General features: G+C 37.2%; 1 protein-coding gene across 1 annotated transcript in view; it reads left to right on the top strand.

The window, feature by feature from the left end:
• The first annotated feature begins 3,099 nt into the window (after positions 1-3,099).
• The window catches only part of LOC107748366 (14-3-3 protein zeta-like), a 19,655-nt gene continuing 15,530 nt past the window's right edge, over positions 3,100-7,224 (top strand). The window contains exon 1 of the mRNA XM_016563139.1: positions 3,100-3,196. The gene's annotated coding sequence lies outside the window, so the exon portion shown is untranslated. The remainder of the gene's footprint in view (positions 3,197-7,224) is intronic.

Raw genomic sequence — 7,224 nt, 5'->3', positions numbered from 1 at the left:
AACCCTCCCATACAAGCCACATTTGTGGATAATTTGTGATATTGGCACATGCTCACAATGACCATTCTTTGTCATAAATTCCTGCAACTGCTTCAGAGTTGCTGTAGGCTTCTTGGTGGCCTCTCTGACCATTTTCCTCACTGTGCTTCTAGGCATTGGCAAAGCCTTTGAAATGTTTTTGTATCCATCTCCTGACTTGTGCCTGTCCACAACTTTATCCCGGAGATCTTCTGACAGTGCCTTGCCACCCATAGTTGATTGTTTGCTTCAGTTGCACTACCAAGGACTGAAATGCTCCAGGAAAGCTCTTTTCATGCTGAGCTGATCAAAATGACCACAGCTGATCACAGTTGAAAGTCAAATGGCTTTGTGTGCCACTGAGAAGGTGATTAGCTACACCGGGTTGAGTTTACAAGTCATTTTTAGGAGGGGGGTGATCCTTTTATAACATGTTGGTGTTATATCTTTCACTTGGATATTATAAGTTGCACTGAGTAAAAACATAAACTGTGTCCGTCTTCATTTCAGGCTGCAAAGCAACAAAATGTGATTATTTTAAAGGGTAATAATCTGGTAATAGTAATCGTAATAATAATAGTAATAATCTGAATGTTTTATTATGAGTTATGAAGAGAACGAAAAAAAATACTTAAAAGGAATGTTGTTCGATCACAATAATTTATTTCGATTTTTGCTTTAGTTTGCAAAGATAATTTTTCTAATCAGTTTGATGTAATTGCTTCCGCCCTGAACTCCCCAATCCCTATCTGTCCCCCTCTCGCAGGAGAAAGTATAACATGTGGACGAACAGGAAGTTGCCCTGCAGGTTGAGACGAGTCAGGACTGCAGACACACCCTCCAATAAAGCGTTCTGATAGAGAGACTATTACAATGAACAAGACAATGCAAAATACAGCAGATCACTCACTGGAAATGATTGCCTGGGTAGACTTGCACAAATAGGGTACAAAATATGGCCTGAAACTCTTAAAACATAATAGTTCGAATTAGTTTGTAATTAAAAATCGATTTTTATAAGAATGAATTGAATATAAATTCACAAGACTATTGTGACATAATTCTGAGAAGGTCAGGACCTTTAAGGTGTGACAGGTCAAAATCACCATTTTAAAGGCAGGGCTCACGTTCTCTGTTTAAATCAAACTAGGTTAAGTAATAGTTTATCAAATGTATCTATAACTGTCACAACAAACAACTCAGGATTTGTGCCTCTTGTGCATAATCATGTAAAATGCAGGGTTTTTTTCCATTAATCATACTAAGTTTGTGTAATTGCATATTATATTATATAATTGGATTGAGCTGATTTGTGGGAATGACCTCGATAGCATGTCATCAGTGACTCACGGATGAGAATGATGGTATTTCAGCGCTGAGCATGTTGAGGTATAGGTGCGGCTGAGGGTGGGGTAAAAATCCCTCTTTATGAGTCAAAAGCTGACATTTGAGAAAGTATAGCTTATTGAGCAACAACAATTATCTTTAGAGAGTCACATTATACTAATTACATAAACAATTTAGCATTAAAAACCATGCCAGCAGGATTGAGATCTTATAATTCTGGTGTGACTGTACCCATAAATTGGGTTGTAACATCTTAACACACTGTTCCAACGAGAAAATGTGACCCTGTTAAAAATTAGCACATGTTCTCTTTATGGACCTCGATGGGAGATAATTGAGATTCTGCTTTTATTAGTATCTGGTTCCTCTGCTCCAGTTTAGAGGCCGAGCTGCTCTGACGCTGTGTGTTCAGACCATGCTGCTGATCAGACAATTTTGTCTTCCTTGCTCTTTCATTGTCTTCATTTTTATTTTTTTTTGACAGTATCTAGTACACAAAAAGCATGAAGTCTGACACATTGATGTATCATTGTCTTCTGGGTCAACTGTTGTACAACGTTATGACAAACCCCATTACAGCAAAACCAAGGGTGTATGAGCAAGACAATTAAGCAACACATGTCAAAAGTCAAATAAATCTAAACAGAGTAATACATCCATTTCATTAACACTTTCATGCATGACATCCACTACACTCTAAAAAATGCTGGGTTAAATATAACCCAGCGCTGGGTTAAAAGGGACAAACCCAGCTGTTGGGTTAAAAGGGACAAACCCAGCTGTTGGGTTGTTTTGACCCAGCGGTTGGGTTGTTTTGACCCAGCGGTTGGCTTGTTTTGACCCAGCGGTTGGCTTGTTTTGACCCAGCGGTTGGCTTGTTTTGACCCAGCGGTTGGGTTGTTTTGTTAGTATTAATATAAAATGTAGTATTAATGTTTCAAATAAAAAAAATAATAACAATTGTCAACATGATCAGAACTTTGCTGAAAAACCTGTTGTTCACATCTACATGCCTTCTGATGTCTGCTTGATAATACATACATTATTAGCAAATAAAAGGCTTTTTAATATCATCCTAAGAACAGTATTTTTCTTTTATTCTATTACTCTATTATTATTAATGTTTTAAGATGAACACTTACTGGACTGAAGCAACAGATGTTTACTTGATTATCCATATTTCCTTTTTTTTTTAGAAAAATCATATTTTGTGTAACATTTATTTGTTCATCTCTCAGTCATCATTGTATTGCATTGCATTATATGTTTCGTCTCCACAGCTTTGATCATAAAACTAAGCATTTAAATATCATTTTACTCAGACATAAGCCTATCAGTGGGAGATGACGACTGATATTTAAATGCATTTTATGCATTTAGCCTGTTATATTGTTAAAAAGATCTCACTAATTTACATCACAAGGCAAGCTATCAGAATTTCATCATAATTTTTGCCCATATAAATATCAGCATCTACACCTCAGAATAAAAGTGAAGTGTTTCATTTCTCCTCGAGTATGAGCTCCATATTCTCATATTATACTCTAAAAGGTTTTTTCCACATGTCAGGCTTTACAGGGTTAAACCCATTCTCCTCATTAGATTCCTCGGAACCAAACGCGCTCCAGGTTGCGCGGCGCACGCCAATCAAAACTCCGGTTGCCTAGGCAGCGGTTGACGTCACGGCCCCTGCCCAGTCCCTGCTCCGGCAGCGCGAGAGTGGGAGGGAAACCCCGTGGATCGCACGGGAACGCCGCGCTGCTTGCGCCACAGTCGGTGAGTGGCAGCTGAGCCGTGCAGACGGAGACAGAGCGACCACTCTCATTCACAGGTTAGCTTAACGTTACTTTCGTTTCATTCAACTCTTCGCTGTGCTGTTGCATAAATAAGATCTGTATTTCTTTCTTCCGAGTCTGCTCGTTTTAACTGAGCTGTTTATATCACTCGAAAAGAAGCTAATTGTTTGTAATAAGTACTTGCCATTGGGATGCTTCAAAGCTTTTTGCTTGAGAAATGACTCAATGGCGGCTCGGATGATACAAGAATAAGAAGTTTTACTCCTAAAACGAAGTCGGGGCTGTTACGTGGCTTAATAAACGCTATTTTGCGCGTTTTCGCTCTTCGACCGTTTCAGCTTTCCTGACAACGGAAGGATGAGTCCTCCTCCTCCGCACACAAACATCACTTCATCTGTTATTGTTCACATGTTAGTCAGAATATAAGTGTAAAAATGTGATTTATCGCATTCAAGCTCGGTCCTAGAGGATATCTGGCAAGCCAGATCATGTCGGGCACATTAGGCGAAAAGTAGGGCGTTTACCTCACTACTTTGAGTTCCTGTCAGTTGAAGGTATCGACAGTGTGTGTCATTTTGAATTTGCTTGTGGAAATGGATTGGTGTTTTGGTCTTTGTCAGCACAATGTAATATATTCCCATTGTCTAAAAGGCCGTTGTAAGATCAAATGGTGCAGACGAGCTGCCCGGTGTCGTATTGAGACAAAGCGGACGTTAGGAAGGTAACGTCAGGTAAAGAGCGGACGCAGGGCGGGAGTAGTTCGCGCGCATGAATTCCCGGATGGACCGTAATCAGACAGACATCCGACGCGAGATCGGCTCTTTTTTTTTATATGCAGCGCGTCTTGTTTAAACATTGTTCGCTGGTTGCTGTTGGGCTGGTGTGTGGACTGGGCGTGGTCGGCGAAGTCATGTCCGCATTTTTGGCCATTTTCGCTCCTTTTCTCTCATGTCGCATGTTAAATGAATGGGTGTTTGTTTTGGGTGAATCAAAGTCATCGTTTCTGGGGGTCTCAAGGCCTGCATTCCTCTAATTTCTCAGTCTTATATTGTGATAGCCCGATAAATCGGACAAAATGTCAGCATTGGCCGATAATTCAGTAGATTAACCCTTTAGGCGCCAGGGATTTTTGGAAAAATGCTGGATTTTGACATCAAGATTTCAAACGCCTGTGGCTTGAAAGGACTTAAAGATAGAAATCTACTGTAAATTAGAAAAATGTTGGGCATTACAGAAAGTTTATGTGGGGTGTAAATGTACTCGTTTAATTTGCATATTATTACGTCATCAGGGGCGGCCATCTTGAATTTAATAATATTCAGTGTAAATATACTTGTTTAATTTGCATATTATGACGTCATCAGGGGCGGCCATCTTGAATTTAATAATATTCAGGAAATAGTAGATATTGAATGGATCTTTTAACTTATTTGCATGTTTTTTTTGTCTTTTTATCCTCATTCCAAATGATCAGAAAAGAGGAAACCAACAATAAAACAGGAGAAAGTACTAAATTATTACTAGATGACCAACAAGCTCATCAAAGTGTTGGATCCAGTACACATCTGCCATCTAGTGGTAGGGAATACAAATGAGATATTACTCCATATTAGGAACTACAGTCTATTTTATTAAGTATGACGTCTTGTTGCAATTTTGCGACTTTGGCGATTAGAGGGTTAACAGAAATGTACTCTTCCCTGTTTCAGTGCCAATGGATAATGCTCTAAAATTATTTGGAAACAGAAAATGTGCATTTCAGCCAGTGTTTTGTAAAACATATCAGCATATTTGCTACAATTAAAGTATTAGTTCACTTCCAGAATAAAAATTTCATGATACTTTACTCACCCCCGTGTCATCCAAGATGTTCATGTCTTTCTGTTTTCAGTCGCAAAGAAATAAAGATTTTTGAGGAAAACTTTCCAGGATTTTTCTCCATATAAAAGACTTGGGGACCAATGGGCTGAAGGTTCAAACTGCAGTTTCAGTGCAGCTTCAAAGGGCTGTACACGATCCCAGCCGAGGAATAAGGGTCTTATCTAGCGAAACGATCAGTCATTTTCTTTAAAAAAATACAAATTTATATACTTTTTAACCACAAATGCTCGTCTTGCACTAGCTCGACTTCACGCATTACGTAATCATGTTGGAAAGGTCACGACTCACGCGTGACGAAGGCGGAAGTACCGACTCAGTATTTACAAAGCGAATGTGCCTTTACAAAAAAAAGCCCTACCAAAAAAAGGTAAAACAACGATGTCTGAAGATTTTGAAGTTTGAGGAGAAAATGAGATGGAGTTTTTCGCCCTACCCTACCTTTCTGAACCCGCAGTACACCGACGAAGAGCTAACCGCGCGTGACCTTTCCAACGTGATTACGTAATGCATGAAGTCGAGCTAGTGCAAGATGTGCATTTGTGGTTAAAAAGTATATACTTATTTTTTTTTAAGAAGATGACCCATGGTTTCACTAGATGAGACCCTTATTCCTCGGCTGGGATCATGTAGAGCTCTTTGATGCTGCAATTGAAACTGCAATTTGGACCTTCAGCCCATTGGTCCCCAAGTCTTTTATATGGAGAAAAATCCTGGAAAGTTTTCCTCAAAAACCTTAATTTCTTTGTGACTGAAGACAGAAAGACATGAACATCTTGGATTATTTTAGTAATCTAGTATTCTACCTATTAGTCCGAGTAATCAGATAAGAAGTAATTTTTCTTTAATAAAGAACAATTCTAAATATACAAGAGAAAATAAGATAGGTCTCTTAAAATAAACAACTAATTTATTTCCTTTTCAGAAAGATGAAAATTTTTATTGCAGAAATTGCATACATTAATAACCGTGAAAACTAAACCCATTTAATGCATTTAATTGCCATATTACATTCAAAATGCAAATACAAATATCAGTTTAAAAAAAATAAGTTATATATATAAATAAAAATACAAAAATCTATTTCACATTACTTTAAAAAAGGTAAACATTACAACCTAAAACTAAGGGATTAAATCATTGTGGCTCAGTGGTAGAGCATTGCGTTAGCAGCGCAAAGGTCGTGGGTTCAATTCTCAGGGAACACACACACTGGTAAAAAATGTATAGCCTGAATGCACTGTAAGTCGCTTTGGATAAAAGCGTCTGCTAAATGCATAAATTAATTTATTTATTTATTTATTTCAATTTAAATCAAGAAATATAAAAAAACAATTTTACATTACTTTAAAAAAAGTAAACGGTACAAATTTAAACTAAGGCATAAATCAAAATAATAGTAATAAAAATAATAATAATACCTAAACATTGCATTAATTTCGTGTAAATTAAGTTTCAAGTTTCATCCTAACTAAAGCTCAAGCATGACACAAGCCTTTACTGTCTTCTTGGAAGGCTGTGTGGCTTTTAAGAGGCAAAAATCAGTGGACAGGAAGGTAACTTGGAACAAGAACAAGAGTCCATACACAATTTCTAAACACATTTTTCTGCAATTTGAAATTAGAGTTATTTGAAGAATAAACCCTCTTAAATGTCTCTCTACTTGCACACGCGTGCGTGCGTGTGTGTGTGTGTAAACCTTGTTTTTGATATCCTTCATATTCTATGTACTGGTCAGTTCACAGCACTGATAGAAATTTATCTGTTCCAATAAGTTTAAATTGATTTTAAAATTTTATGGCCATTTTTACCTTTATAAAGCCATATTTTTTTTCTGTGTGCATCATCTTTTGAGTCAAATTCTTAATCAGTCAATTAGAATAATAAGACATTTGGGCTGTTACCAAACAAATGATATCAGTATCAACAAAATTCATCTTTGTAATGCAGAGGAAACACAGAAGCTGCATCTTCTGAAGAGGCATTTAGATACACCTATTTACACTATTTAATTCAGCTCAGAGGGACATGAATGTATTTAACCTGCAGTTACAAATGCATAAAAATATTTTGTTATTTTAAACATAAAATATTGAATACTGATATTTACAATTATTTTAAAAATGAAAATATACTTTAAATGTGAAATTAATACCGCCAGTAGGTGGCAGCAAGTCACTGTTAA

The sequence above is a fragment of the Sinocyclocheilus rhinocerous genome, unplaced genomic scaffold (genome assembly GCF_001515625.1).
Source record: "Sinocyclocheilus rhinocerous isolate Xijiao unplaced genomic scaffold, SAMN03320098_v1.1 scaffold1281, whole genome shotgun sequence".
NCBI classification, from domain to species: domain Eukaryota; kingdom Metazoa; phylum Chordata; class Actinopteri; order Cypriniformes; family Cyprinidae; genus Sinocyclocheilus; species Sinocyclocheilus rhinocerous.
The sequence above is the reverse complement of the archived record's forward strand: the minus strand, read 5'-3'. Positions and strand labels throughout refer to the sequence as shown.